This window comes from Hibiscus syriacus, unplaced genomic scaffold (genome assembly GCF_006381635.1).
Source record: "Hibiscus syriacus cultivar Baekdansim isolate YM2019G1 unplaced genomic scaffold, ASM638163v2 tig00110356_pilon, whole genome shotgun sequence".
Taxonomy (NCBI): domain Eukaryota; kingdom Viridiplantae; phylum Streptophyta; class Magnoliopsida; order Malvales; family Malvaceae; genus Hibiscus; species Hibiscus syriacus.
In genome coordinates this window covers 352067-369043 of record NW_024062700.1, presented here as the reverse complement: position 1 = coordinate 369043, position 16977 = coordinate 352067, and the positions used below count along the sequence as shown (strand labels likewise).

Below are 16977 nucleotides of genomic sequence, written 5' to 3'. Positions count from 1 at the left end.
TTCTCATCAACATTATTCATTTTCTTCATCGCTAACATGGTCGTTGTGGAACATTCTTTCGGTCTCCATCATCATTAAACAATTCAAATATATTTACAGTAGATGAAAAATGGGTTTTTTATGCTTTCAAATAGTACATAATACTTCGAGTTTGATTGATACCTTGTCAAGTTGTAGATGCATTAATGCCAATGGATCATATTTCTAGGCTAAGTTCTTCAAGCGATTCAAATGGAGTTCTGACATGTCCTTTTCACTTTCATGATTATGTAAAGAATGCAAGAGACTCCAAAAGCACAAACTGTCTCAAGGACCTTACTAGCCTAAGATACAAGTAAGGAAAGATTTAAAGAAAACTGGTGATGTTGAATGTCATACACATATATCATGCAATAATATTCTCAATTTCAATGGATAATTTCACAAATTTTTATAGATGTTCGTACAACTTCAAATTTAACAAAAATTAGATTATAGCTAACTGCAGCGTTATTATAAATTAGGTAAACTACTTGCATGACCACCCAACTATGGGTTTGATGCCGGTATGACCACCATTTTCAAAATTGTATCAATATGCCCACCTAATTATTTAATTGGTTTCGATATAACTACTTGCCGTTAACATTTAATGGGAGTGATTATATGACCATTAACAAAATTAATATAATTACATATTTAATCCTTATACATCTTCTCATGTTGGTACTAATTTCAATTTAATTTAATAAATTTATTTCTCCAATCAAATTATGAGACATGTAATTACCTAATTAGAGGGCTTTTTTAATTTTAAATTAATTAATTTAAATAAATTTCCAATCTAATCTAAAAGTGACACGTCATCTTTTGAATTGAAGAGAAGTTTTGACACCTAAAAGAACTAGAATTGGGTCTCAAGAGTAGCCTACGCAAGCCTACTGCTGAGCCAATTCTTACCATTGTTATCAAGATAGCTTAATTGCATTTGAACACAAGATAAGTTAGTAACTAAGCAAAGCCTAAACCAATGGACTAAATCTAATATTTAAAAGTTAATTAAAATATTTTTTACATATTATAGACACTAGTTTTCGTCGGCTCTTAAATTCGAACATTCTTAAGTTATATTTAAATTACTATTTAAATTATAATTTTAATAATTAATTAAATATTAAAAGTATATTAATATATATTATTTTTATTATGTTTTGCAGGTCCCATTACAAACTCGAGACCGTCCCAAAATACAAAACAGACCCAGGTCTGAAACCAAATGGTACAAAGTTCCAGCAGGCCCAAATTACAAAACCCTAATGGCCCATTATGTTAATATTTTGGCTAACCCTAAATTTAGGGTTAGCCACATGCCGTCGCCGCCAGGAAAGGGAGCCGTTCCCGCCGTTTCCGACGCCTCCGTAAAGATCTCCAGCCGCCGACTTCAAGCCGAGTCAACAAAATCCCGTAGAATCCAGAACTTTAACCCTGGGTTTCCCGCTGCAACCCCCACCAACCGAACTGATTCACCAACAACCCCCTCTGTTGTGGCCATCTTTGCCTCACCAAACACGCAAGCACAATGGATGTAACATGCAAGATCAGAAACGAACAAAGGGAGATTCGAAGAAAAAAAAACAGAGCCATTTTTCGGAGGAGATTTTTCAACAAATCAAAAAGAAATAAACTAGTGAGGAATTTGTAAAAGAAAAACAAAGAGAGACATTTTGTTTTATTTAGATCTACTCTATTTGGAGTCTTTTTTGAAGAAAAAAAGCTTAGATTCGAGTGTAGAAGACAAAAAGGAGCTAATACCTTTTCCGTCGCCAACGAACGGTAGCCGGGGTTGAGACGGGCGAAGCGACGACAGAGGAGCGGTGGAAAGGTCACCGGATTCTGGGTTCTTGGATGAAACCCATAAACATTTGAAAAACATATCAGAGAAAAAAGGAAGGTTGGGTTTGATCTGAAAATTTTTAAAAGACAAAATGAAGCCTGTTTTTTATTTTTATGTTTGACGTTTTTACTCTCATTAAAGGAAACAAAGATAATCCACGCATTCAAGACGAAAAAAGGGCAAACCCTCTACGCAAACCTTCAATATTTATAAATGTTACAATTTAGTTCTGCTTGTTAGTCTTACCCCTTAGTTATTATTTATGTTTTTTACCTTTTGGTTTGTTGTTTCATTTGTTTTAGTTTCATATATATATATATATATATATAAAGCTAAGATGATTACAAAATAATATATGTTTTACATACTCTCAATCATTTGACATTGGCAGCTCAATCATTCTGCTGCTGTCTCTAGTGCTCGAACCCATGACCGGAACAACAACGATTTCTTTAACCATTGAGGTAAGTTGGTTCGTGCTTAAAATATATATTATTGCATGGTTGTGTTTATTAAACTTTTCGTTTTTTTACTTTATGCATATTTTCCATGTATATAATGACTTATTTATTTTACTTTTCCTATTAAATTCCTAATTTGTAAATCATATATGACGTATTTTAGAAATTTGTTTATTATTATTTTTGGTATGTATATAAGCGTTATTTTTAAATGTATTTGTTGGCATTTAAGTTTATCCACATGACATTTCTCTATGTAATACGCAAGTAATCTTCATAAACCATTCATTTGTTTTCTCGTTTTTAAAATATTTAAGGGCAATGTTGTATCGCATCGAGGTTGATGAAATTGCGTTCAACATGACTGAATTTTAATTTTCGTTAATTCACGTAGTAACGGGACATCATTTTAAAATAAAATTGAGTGAATTAAATCATTTTATTGACTCAAATATTCTAAACATAGATTCACTCAATTTTTTAAAAATTCATAAAAATAATCTTAACATAAATTTTAGGTTCAAATTTGTAAAATTCCATTGTTTTAGACAACATATAATCGAAGGGTATCAATTTTTGACGTTGAGGGGTGCTCACCCTTTCTTATGTGTAACCGACTCCCGAATCCTTAAAAAAGAATTCCTAGTTAAACTCAGACTACTTTCGTCTTTTAAATTAATTTTTAAATTTTATTTTAAAAATATTTTAGGTATTCGATCTACCTAACCCAAAGGTCAATGACGACTCTAAATTTCAAATTAAACAAAAATCCAAAATTTCCAAAAATAAGGTCATAATTATTTTTAATATGACTTTTTTATTTTAAAACTTATTTTCTAAAAAAAGGTTATGACATATATTATATAATATATTATAGTTAATGATAAAAAGAAAGAAAGAAAAATAGACAAGTAGAACTTAAATTTAGGCTAATTAAAATATGATAACACCTAAATCAGTAAAAAAAATAATATATTATTAATAAATAATTTAATATTCTAATATTTTTAAATTAAATTGATTTATTTTATATTTATTTATTAATGATTATATATATAAAATTATAATTAATATTAAATTACAAATTTATTTAACATACCCGAACTCACGAGCACAATTTAAAATCAAAAGATAAATTTATAATTTGAATCTTAATTATTTTTTCTTATAATTATAATTTGAACACTAAATTAGTTTTTAATGATTTCATATATATAATCATTAAAAAGTAAATATGAAAACATAAATTTAGTTTAAAAATACTAAAATCTTAAATCAATTATAAATAAACTGTTATATTTATTTTAATAGTTTAAGTACTCTCAAATTCTCAATTGGTCTGGATTTTTGGGACGATGTGGACAATCGGATGGGTCCAGATCCAACGCTCACTGCTGTGCGACACTGGAGAAGAAACCCAAACCCTTGCTGCTAATGGATGGGCCTTCGGGCTTCCATAATTTTATGTTTATATATTTTATGTAATTTTTTCAAATCTAATAATATACGTGCCCGGCGTTAAAGGAGCCTTATCACCAATTTTACCCCGAAAATTATTATTTTGACTTTAAATTTTATTTAAAATTTTATTAATACTAAGGGATATATTTTTTAGAAATAAAATAAGGTCTACCAATTCCCTCAATTGATGAAAAAAGAAACAAATTAAATTATTGAACCTTGTGGCCTAAAAGCTTTCGTCCCCTTTATTAAGCTTTGGTTCAGCCATTTAAATTTTCACCTGCCTTGTTAATTTGTAGGTATCGACTAAAATTTTAAATTGTAATTAAGTTAATTTTTATTATAATTATATTAATTAAAGATTACTTAATTATTAAATATATTTAAATAAAAAATTTAATAATGATTCTCAATGCTCAAATATTTATTTCTATAAATAATTTTAACCTTTAGAATTATGAAAAAAATATTTTGAAGATGTGCAATCCTTTTATAGTTTTATAACTTTTAATTTTACACTGATGCTGATAAGATATTTTGGAATACAACAAATTTATTATACTTATAGTTCAAATATTCCTTAAACTAACTATTTCATTTATATGGTAGATTTGACTTCAAAAAAAAAAAAAATCTAGCCGTCTCTCTCTTTTTTTTCAACCTAATTTTCTTTTAATTATTTTTATGTCACCTTCTTCTTTTTCTTTAGTTTTTGTTTAGCTAGCGGGGTACGAAACTTAATGTTGGTTGTCGACCGCCGATGAATATTAGTTCGTTTGTTTTTTTATTTTATGTCTTATATATTTTTTCTTAAGTCTTCTTTAATTTTTAATAAAAATCTCTATACTTGCACGTTTTTCTTTGTTATTGTGGCACATTTTTTCTCAACTTGTGTGGCACGATCCTTATGGTTTCTGGTATATTTTTTTCACATACCTCTGCGGTCGTTTTGGTTCTCACACAAAAATCATCACGACATTTATTCTCTAATTGGTTTTTCAATGGTCATGTATAGTAAGATTTCCTCTTCTGATAAAAGGTTGTTTGCCGATATAACCAGATTATTTGGTTCGCTTAACACTCCTTTATTACTCGTACAACGTCTCGTTCGACGGAGATAATAAGTTTTTGTGAAGGTTATTAGGTTTTGATGTTGTCATATTTCTCAATGGAATATTTTATTTTTCTTCATATATTTAAATTTAATATTTAGTTTTATATGAATATTTTGGTTATTATACATTTTGAAAGGAGTAAAATGATGGGACCGTCGTATGAATTAAAAAAGTTCTCATCCCCTCAACTAATTTTATTAATATTAGAGGGCATATAATTTAAAAAAAATAAGTTCTATATTATATTCGACCTAAAGAGGAAACGAATTAAACCATCGAATATTGTGGCCTAAATGCTGAGGCCCACTTTAGTAAATTTCCAAAATCCAGTTTGGTCTGACCATTGAATATTCTGCCTAAAACCTTGGGCCTCCTTTAAGAAGCTTTGGTTCCGCCATTTGAAATTTCACCTGCATTATTAATTTTTTTTCGTCCTCTACATTTATGATATTTACTAATTTAATTTTTAATAATTAAAATACACAAAAAATAGGAATATATTTTTATTAAGTTTATTAAAAATGGATTTGCTAGTCAATTATATATAATGTTTATTAATTTAATCTAATCAATTAAAATTTAATTAATATTTCTAAAATTTTATTAAAATTCATCAAATCCCTGATTTCCATCCTTTTCATCCATATTTTGCTTTTCAAGCAAAATGATTTCAGCGTTTTGACAATGTAAGGCTGTAGATAAAATATATCTCAATATATTTTGAGAGGTTCCGTTGTTAGGCGCCTAAAATGAGAATAAAACACGTGACCAATAAAAAAAGTTACAGGTTAAAAGCGGCACCAATAATTTAAAAAAATTATAAATCGGAGTAACATAACATGTTGTACTAAAATATTACAAGCTAAGAAAATGAGTTATAACGGTAAATGTTATGAATATCATTAATATTTTAGGTTATGCATAAAATGTTATTAAAGTTTAAACTGATGAAATATTGAATTTTTCATGATAAGAGAATAAGTTAAAAGCTGAAAATGTTATGAATATATATAAGAATTATGATTGCGCCAATAATGTCATGGTTCACTAAGAAATAAGTTGTGAACTGTAATGTTAATATTTTTATTAATAAAATAGGTCGCGCATAAGAATGTCATGGTTCACTAAGAAAACATGTTGCAATCTGAAATCTTAATATTTTTAATAAAAAATGGTTACGCCTAAAATATTATTAGAGTTTAAGTTTATGGAGCTTGGATTTTCTTACGATGAAAAAATTAGTTAAAAACTGAAAATATTATGATATATATAATAAATACAGTTGTGTCCAACAATGTCATGATTCACTAAGAAACAGGTTGTGATCTGTAATGTTAATTTTTTATTAATAAAATTGTTTGCGCCCAAGAATGTTATGGTTCATTAAGAAAGTATGTTGTGATCTATAATGTAATATTATTTTTTTAATAAAATAGGTTGCACCCAATAATATAATAGTTCACTAAGAAATAGGTTGTGATATGTTATGTTAATATTTTTATTAATAAAATACGTCGCGCAAAAAACGGTTCAAAAATTTAAATATTAAAAAAGTTAAAGATAAGATCGAAATTTAAAATATCAATAATTATGCGGTAAAGATTCGATACTTTTAAAAATTGAAAAAATTGATAAAAATATCGAAATTTAAAATATCGATACTTATGCGACGATGATCAATACTTTTAGATATTGAACAAGTTGATGAAAATGATCGATAGTTAAAATATCGATACATATGTTATAAAGTTTGATACTTTTTTATTTATATCGATACTTATGCTTTCGTATTTGTGGAAAAGTTTGATACTTTGCAGTCTTCACATTTTTCATGTTTTTTTAATTCAAAATTATTGATTTTTGTAGAGAAGTATCAATATTTATTATAAGTGAATCGTGAGTAAATTATTTAAAAAAAAAAGTTTGAAATATAAAATATCGATACTTAATCTATGTTGATCAATACTTTTGCATAAAAAAAGGTGTTACCTATTATGTTTTCATGAAAAACCTATTTTGTCTTACTTTTATATAATATAAATGGTTTCATACTTATAACTTAAACAATTAACATTAAAAAAAAGACACTACCTAATATGTTATCATGAGCAACATGTTTTGTCTTACTTTTGCATAATATAAATGATTTCATACTCATAGTTTAAACGGTTGACATTAAAAACACGCTATCAAGTATGTTATCGTGAGCAACATGTTTTGTCTTGCTTTTGCACAATATTAAACAATTTTATACTTATAACTTAAACGGTTGAAATAAAAAAAGACGCTACCTACTATGTTACCATGATAAACATGTTTTGTTTTGCTTTTGCATCATTTAAACAGTTTCATACTTATAACTTAAACGATTGACATTAAAAAAAATGCAACCTACTATGTTATCACGAGCATAACAAAATAAGTAAAAAGCTTAAAATGTTATGAATATTTATATTTTTTTTTTGAAAATATCGATATTTATGGAAAAATATTTTTTGAAACCTTCTCATTTTTCATATTTTTCTTTAAATTCAAAAGTATAAATACTTTTGAAAAAGTATCTATATTTTAGAATTTTAAAAAAACACATAGAAAATGATATTTTAACTTTTGGATTTAAAAATATCGACACTTTTAGAAAACTATCGATATTTTTGAATTTTAAAAAACATGAAAAATGACATTTTAACTTTCAAAATTATCGATACTTTCAAATTAAAAAAATGAAAAATGATATTTTGACTATCGAATTTAAAATTATCGATATAATACTTTGCAACATTCTCATTTTTCATGTTTTTATTTAAATTCGAAAGTATCGATACTTTTGAAAAAATATTCATACTTTCAATTTTTTATAATAAAAATATTAACATTATATATTGCAACTTGCTTTCTTAGTGGACCATAATACTCTTGTGCACAACCCATTTTATTAATAAAAATATTAACATTCTATATCGTAACATATTTCTTATTGAACCATTATATTATTAGGCCAAACTCATGTTATTAATAAAAATATTAACATTAAAGATCGCAACTTATTTCTTAGTGAACCATGACATTCTTGGGTGGCAACCCATTTTATTAATAAAATATTAACATTCTAGATCAAAACTTATTTCTTAGTGAACCATGACATTCTTGGGCACAACCTGCTTCTTAATGAATTATGAAATTTTCAACTTTTAACTTATTTTTTTTATTTTGGGAATGTCTAAGGCCCCATTAGCTTAAATTATAGTAATATTTTATGTTACACCTAAAATGTTAATAATATTCATAACATTTATTGTTTATAACTTACTTTTTCACCGTTTATAACATTTTAGGTGTAATCTATTATGTTACTACATTTATAACTTTTTTGGTTCCGCGTTATAACATTTTGTGTTTCGCTTTTAACATGTTAAATATGTTTCCAATTTACACTATTTTAAGTTATTTTAAAATAGTTACAATCCAATATATTACAAATAAGTTAACATTTCTAATCTCACTAAATCAATTTTGTTAATTTTTTTAAAAATTTTTGGTTGCACCGTTTTTAACCTTATATTAGTATGCTTTTTTTTAGACAACCTCAAACACTTGCCATGCACGGGGTACAATTTAGAAAATACATGGAATTTTGATTGAATCATTTATTGCGGTGAGGGTATAATTTTAATGAAGTTATTAGATTAAAATTAAATTAATAAATTGTACTTGAAAAATATATTACTTTTAAAAAAAATAAGATGAATTTCATAATAAATACTGAAATTTCTGGAGCTGAAACAGATTTTAGTAAAATTGATAGTAATCATTGAAGATTTTACTTCAATTTTATCTTATTTTTAAGATTAAATTGATAAAATTTCAAAACACAAAGATTAAAATGAAATTTTTAAAAGTCAAGACCAACAATGCATTTGATGGGCTATTTTAAATATAATTATAAATATAAAATTTTTTGAAGTCCATAACTTTATGTTGTTTATATATTTGATATAAATTTTTGAAATCTAATAATCTATGTGCCCGTAAGACGTTAAAGCAGATTTATCATCAGTTTTGTCCCGAAAATTATTATTTTGATTTTTAATTTTGTTTATATATATTAATACTGAGGGATATTTTTTGAAAAATAAAATAAGTTCTACCAATCCCCATTGATAAAAAAAAAGAAACAAATTAAGGCCCCTTCAGTAAAAATTATAGTTTTGGCCCGAACAATAAATATTGTCGCATGAAAGCTTTCGTCCCCTTTATTAAGTTTTGGTTCAGCCATTTAAAATTTCACCTACTTTTTTAATGATATTGACTAAAATTTAAATAGTAATTAAAATTAAAATTTTATTATAATTATATTTATTAAAGATTATTTAGTTATTAAGTTTATTTAGATAAAAATCCTTAATAATGATATGATGTAAAAAATTATATCTAATATAGATATAACAAAATTAAAACATAAAATATAAGTATCTAATATATTACAGTTATAAATATCTAATATAAATGTTTAACATAAATATTTAATAATATAAGGAATATAAGGTGTCATTTTCATTCTAATAGATTTGGGTTGAGTCTTTTAACAACACATTTTAGTGTTTTTAATAGAAAAAATAATCTTATTTTCTAATTGATTGGAATTGATCTAATACAATTTTTTATATAATTATTAAAAAATTGTATTTTTATTGACATTGTATTATATTATAGGATCAATTTTCATCCGTGAACATATCGCGTAAATATTTCAAGTCAACTGTATTTATTTAGTTGTTTTTAGACATTGACAATTTGTTAATTAACAATTTTCACTTAGAGAGCGGTCATTTGATGTCAAAATAAAATATCATAAGCTAAAATGCTAAAACAATTATAGATTAAATTATTATTTAATCAAACATAATGGTACTTTTTAACATTATACCAAAAATAATATAAAAATTTATGTTATTACAATATTGATTAAACACATCTAATTTGACTCTTAAACTCATAAATTATATTAATTTAACTTTTTGAATAACATTAATCGTTAATGTGTTAATATGGTAGTCTACTACGTAGACATGGTAATAATATTAATGTGACCATCTATAATGGTGACGTGATAGTTAACTACATTGATATGATAATATATGGGCTTAAATGTACCATTGCCCTCAAAAGTATATTATTTATACCAAGTTACCCTTTAAAATATTTTTCATAACATTTTGCCCCTTAAAGTTTATAACATTACCTCGTTTACCCCAAATCGTTAATTTCGTTAAATAAAAAATCAACGGTCAATCAAAATACGCTACATTATCTTTTAATCTTTTAATTTTTATCTAAAATTAAAAAATAAAATAAATTAACAAGTCAAAACTACCCAAAACACAACTCCATCTTCAGACTCCCTTTCCCCAACCTCAACATCCCTCTAAATTAACCAAAACCAATCAACTTCCATCATCATATCCCTGTTAGTAACTTCATCGATTTTGCTATCACCATCACTTCCACCACCATCATCGACGGTAATAACAATGTATTTGTTTAACTTTTGATTGTTTCACGATCTGCTTATGTCATTTGTTCTTAATATTTTATGGGTTTTTATCTCTATATTTTCTCATTTTCTTTTTCTTTTGATTATGGATTTTTATCACCTACTGTTAAAAAATAATAATGATGTTAACATGGCTTTTGTTAATTATTTTTTAATCATGATATGATATTATCTAATAATGATACATCAACATCACCGCTCATTTTTTAAAGATGAGAGACCAAAACATAACCAAAATGTAACATTAAGTGCAATTTAAAATAAATAATAGTTGAGTGATTAAAATAAAAATTAAATAATAATAAGTGACATAATAAATAACTTATCCTTTTTGGACATAGGGACCATGGCCTAGGTAGGCCTCGGCCCAGCTACGCCATTTAGATGAAACAAGTACAACAATCATCCATCGGACCATCGCCACCCACTTTGTCAACTGCCTCAACCGATGCACCTCAGCAAAAATAAAGTGTTCCGAGACTTATGCAAGTATCCCTATATACATACATCCGATTATGGAAGTTTTTCCTTCTTCCAAGGCTTTCAGCATATGTATCAAATGAGTAAAGTTGATAGAGAAAGAGGGTTAATGTTCTTGTTTCATCCATTCTTTATTTAAAAAAAATTAAGGTTACCTAATAAATCCAATTTAAAATTTTGTTTATTTTCGTTATAATTGAATCTGAACATTTCTTTTTGTTTCTCTCAGGATGATCCTGATGGGGAAAAAAAGGCCTTGGCGGTGGAGATAGGAAAAAGAAGGTGGAGATGTGGTAGGGCTAGGAGAAGAAGGATAGTTTCGGTATGTTTTGATTGGTCACTAATTTTTTTATTTTAACGGAATTAACGATTTGAAGTAAACGAAATAAATTTTAAATTTTAAGGGTAAAGCATTTTCAAAAATATTTTAAAAAATAACTCGATACAAATAATATATTTTAAGGAGTAATGGTGCAGTTAAACCTAATACGCGATATTCTACATATAAATGATGATATTTTACAATAGACACTATTTGATCATTTTAGAAAATTTGATGACAACATTGATTTCTTAAGAAGTTCAAAATTTTAATTATTTTTATTTAATATTTAAACAAAAATTAAGAGAATAAAAGATTAAATTTTAAAAAAATATATATAATAAAAAGTACGGAAAATAAAACTATTATCAAATTTTTAAAAAAAGTTTGAATAAAAATAAAATTAATTAAAAAAATTAAAAATATCTTAGATTATATTCATATTTTCTACTTTCTAAAGAATTTTAAAGATTCTTTCTAATATTATGAATTTTTAATTGGTTTTTAAAATTATTTATTATGATTATATTTTAAAAAGTATAATTAGAAAACTAAAGTTTCATTATTTCTAAGAATTTTTCTTTCATGATTTATGATGTGAAAGCTTCTAGAAAGTTTGTACTTTTATTAGTTTAGCACCTGCAACGTGGTCTCACGGTCATCTTAACTTTTTTTAGGCTAACAAGAATGGGAATGTGTAAGGAAATGTGGACACATTTCCGTTTTTAAAATTTTGATGGCTTGGTTTGTATTTAAAAATTCAATATCTACTAATAAATATTAAAAACTTATTTCAAGTTTCATTGTGTGATTTTATTAATTTTGTGCTCGCTTTTTTTACCATCAAAATAATGTTTTTGTGGCAACATTATATTATGAAAATATAAAGTAAAAATATAGAATAATATTAATAGTACCTAAGTCATGGTCGTTAAAGTTTTACTTCGCTTTTAGATAAACTAAGTAACAATATAACACTCTCTCACATACATTATTATAATTATGGAAAAACCAATAAAAAAACATAATTAGCAACCACAAATTACAAATATACAAAAATTGAGAATTTATATAAATAAAATCAAAGTACAATCATGAATTTATAAAATATATTTTACCTTAATTAAGGGTAACTTTTAACTTTTGTATCTTAATATATGAATACTCTTTGTTTCTTGATAAATATCAAAAGAAAAATATAAGTTTTAAAAAATATAATTCAAATAAAAAAATATTTTTTTAATAAATGCTCATTAGTTACTATATATACATATAAAAGTATAAATATAAGGGTAAACTATAAAAATAGTTCCCAAACTTTTAGGACACTTGCATTTTGATCACCCAATTTTAAAAACTTACATTACAGTCATCAAACTTTTAGCTTATTTTTATTTTGGTCCTTACCTTCACCTTCCATTAATTTTTAGACACTTATCCCCGTTAACTTTTCTGACGTGGCATCTTGGTGCTCCTCCTCTGCTTTTAATCATTAATTTTTGGAGGACCCACTCAAGAGGGTTAAACTCTCGACATAACGTTCTCGAATAAATTATTTCACGAGATAATGCTCTCTCAAGATTAATTGCTCAAATAGGGTAAAATCTACAGTGTTGGTCGTAGGTCGCCATGGAAATTTATTTTACATGTTAAAACATAACATAAAATGTTATAAATGCAAAATTAAAAAGTTATCAATCATAATAACATAACATGTTGCACTAAAATATTATAAACAGTAAGAAAATAAGTTATAAACAATAAATGTTATAAATATTATTAACATTTTAGATTGCATCAAATAATATCTATAATAAATACGATTGCGCAAAGAATATCATTGCATCAAATAATATTATTAACATTAATATTTTTTTAATAAAACGAGTTGCGCCTAAAATATTATAAGAGTTTAAGCTGCTGGAGCATTAAATTTTCACACGATAACAAAATAAATTATAAGCTAAAAATGTTATAAATATTTATAATAAATACGATTGTATGACACAACTTATGCCCAAGAATGTCATGCTTCACTAAAAAAGTAAGTTGCGATCTAAAATGTTAATATTTTTTTAATTCAAAAGTATCAATACTTTTACACAAATATCGATACTTTTGAATTAAAAAACATGGTAAATGAGAATGTTGTAAAGTTTCAATATTTTCCACAAATATCGATATTTTCGTATTTAAAAAAATAAAAAATGAGAAGGCTGCAAGACATCAATACTTTTTCACAAATATCGATACTTCCAAATTTTTTTATAGATATTCATAAATTTTCCGGCTTTTAACTTATTTTTTTATGGATATGATAATATAGTAGGTAGTGTCTTTTTTAAATGTTAACCGTTTTAAGTTATAAATATGCAAAAGTAAGGCAAAACAAATTTCTCATGACAACATAGTATGTATCGCCTTTTTTATATCAATCGTTTAAGTTATAAGTATGCCACTGTTTATATTATACGAAAGTAAGACAAAACATGTTGATCGTGATAACGTACTAGGTCACATATTTTTTAATTTTAATCGTTTAAGTTATAAGTATAAAACTGTTTATATTGTGCAAAAGTAAGATAAAACATGTTTTTTATGATATCGTAGTAGGTAACACATTTTTTATGTCAAAATATTATGTAATAAATATGAAACCATTTATATTATGCAAAAGTAAGACAAAACAAGTTGCTCATAATAATGTATTAGGTGACACCCTTTTTTAATATCAATCGTTTAAGTTAAAGTATGAAATTATTTTTTTATTAAGCTCAGGTGATTACAAAGTAGTATATGTTCGAAATACTGTCAACCATTTAATAATGAACGCTCAATTTTGTTACAATCGTTGGTGCTCGAACCTGTGATCTCTAGGAACAACAAAAATTCCTTTAACCACTGAGTTAAATTGGTTCGTCCAAAGTATGAAATTGTTTATATTATTCAAAGGTAAGACAAAAATAAGTTTTTTCACGATAACGCAGTAGGTAGCATCTTTTTTTATGTCGACAATTTAAGTTATAAGTATGAAATCGTTTATATTATTAAATATTAATACAAATCCGGTTTTGCCCGTAAATTAATAGGTTCAGCCTTCTTTGTAGCTTCATCGGTTAAGTTAAAAGCTGAAAATGTTATTAATATCTATAAAAAAATTCAAAAGTATCGATATTTATGGAGAAATATGAATACTTTACAATCTTTTCATTTTTTTTAATTTGAAAGTACAGATACTTGTGAAAAAATATTGATGCTTTGTATCGTTCTCATTTTCTATGTTTTTTTTTTTAAAATTTGAAAGTATCTATTTTTGTAAAAATATATTTTTATAATCGAATCGGCCCATCACATTTATCTCACGTTTATATGGAAACATTCAATTACGAAGATAGTTTATATTTATATTGTATCAGATAACTTCTCTTCACTTTGTTTACTAATATTTTTTTTACTTCCTCTGTGGCAAAAAATAATTTGGAGTAGTATTTGCAGATTTTTAAATAATTAAATTTTAGTATTTGATTTAGTAGCTACCATTTTAAAATAATTTTCAATCATAAATATCCGTATTCTTTTTGTATTAAATGGCGTATAGCTTTGTACAGTTCACATCATGTAGAATAATTTGGCTTGGGTAGGTATATGCTTTTGAAATAAAACAGAGCTCTTTGCTTGGAAGTAGAGCCTCGTGTTTTCGACCCTTCTAGTCATCCAAAATCATTTTGCTTTTGGTGAATCAAATAATTCTTCAATCGGCCATGGATCTCCAATTCTTCTCGTATGCCACCTTGTTCTTACTTTCATTTATTCTAATTAAAACAATGGTTTACATCAAAAAGCGTTCCAGGCTTCCGCCAGGTCCAATGGCGTTACCGGTGGTCGGCCACCTCCATCTCCTCAGCCCATCCATTCATCAATCTTTCCACAAGCTGGCCTCCATCTACGGCCCCTTGATGTATCTCCGCATCGGGTCCAACGAATGCATTGTGGCTTCTACCCCAGAGGTCGCCAAAGAGCTCCTCAAAACCCACGAGCTATCCTTCTCCGCCCGTCCACTCACCGCCGCTATTGAACACGTTACTTACAACTCTTCCTTTTCTTTCTCGCCGATGGGACCTTACTGGAAATTCATCAAAAAGTTGAGCAGTTTCGAGCTGTTAGGGAGCCGAAACCTAAACCAGTTCCTCCCCGTTCGAACCAAAGAACTGCATCATTTCATAAACTTTCTCCTCGAAAAGTCTAAAACAGGTGAAACAGTGAACGTAACTGAAGAGCTGTTGAAACTGACCAACAACGTTATATCTCAAATGATGCTCGGCATTAGGTGCTCGGGAACAGGAGACGAAGCCGATGGGGTGCGAAACCTGGCGCGAGATGTGACTAAGATCTTCGGGGAATTCAATGTTTCCGATGTTATATGGTTCTGTAAACATTTAGATTTGCAGGGTTTCAGAAAGAGATTTGAGGATATTCGTAGAAGATTTGATGCATTGTTGGAAAAGATTATAAGTGACAGAGAGCATGCAAGAAAAAACAAGAAGCGAGATGATGATGGAGTAAAGGATTTTCTGGATTTGTTGCTTGATGCCCTTGAAGATGCTCATGCAGAGGTTCAAATTACCAGAAATCATATCAAGGCCTTACTCTTGGTTAGTATATATATATCCCTTACAAGGGATTTTGATTTTCCTTTTAATCTCTTACTAAATTTCATTTAAATATTCTTTCATTCAAAATATGTTTACAATATGAGTAATTTTTTAGTGTATTGTGGTAAAGTTATTTGATTCAATAAATCATTTAAAAATTATTTCAACATTTAAAAAAAATTAAGAAGTTTCATACAAGTCTTGGGCGCAATTATGTAGGATTTTCTGACAGCCGGTACAGATACAACTGCAAGCGCGATAGACTGGGCATTTGCTGAGCTGATCAACAACCCAGAGGTGCTAAGGAAAGCTCAGAAAGAGATGGATGAAGTTGTGGGAAAAAGCAGGTTGGTTCAAGAATCCGACACTCCTCGTCTCCCCTACCTCCAAGCCGTTATTAAAGAAACATTTCGGCTTCACCCTCCAGTCCCAATGGTCAACAGAAAAGCCATTAAGGAATTCAATATCAATGGATACACAATCCCAGCCGAGTCCTTGTTGTTCGTAAACGTGTGGAGCATTTCCAGGGATCCTAAGGTCTGGGAGGATCCTTTAAAGTTTCAGCCCGAGAGGTTCTTGAAATCCAACGATATAGATGTTAAAGGCCTCCATTTTCAACTGTTGCCTTTCGGTACAGGGAGAAGGGGATGTCCCGGTAGTTCTTTAGCCAGGGAGGAGCTGTCTGTCACTCTGGCAGCCATGATTCAATGTTTCGACTGGAGGATGGCGGAGGAGACTCCGAATGCCGGCGGTGGAGGTGGTTGTGTTGACATGACTGAGCGGCCTGGACTGGCGGTACCCAGAGCTAAAAGTCTCAGGTGTGTTCCAGTTGCACGTTTCACTCCCACTCTCTTTGCAACTTAAGCAGGCGACTGCCAGCCCGATGACATTTCTATGCATCGGGTAGTGTTAGCCAAAATAAGCAAGTGACCGGTTGAATCATGATATTCAACTAGCGCTGAGTGTTGGTTTTTTCATGAAATTTAGGCTAGTCACGTAATTAAGGTTGTGTTTAATTTAAGTAATATGAGATTATATAATGAAAATAATATTTGTTAA

The 16977-nt window shown here is 27.7% G+C and overlaps 1 pseudogene; it reads left to right on the top strand.

Annotated features, from left to right (window-relative positions):
- The first annotated feature begins 14980 nt into the window (after positions 1 to 14980).
- On the top strand, positions 14981 to 16977 carry LOC120121075 (annotated as a pseudogene).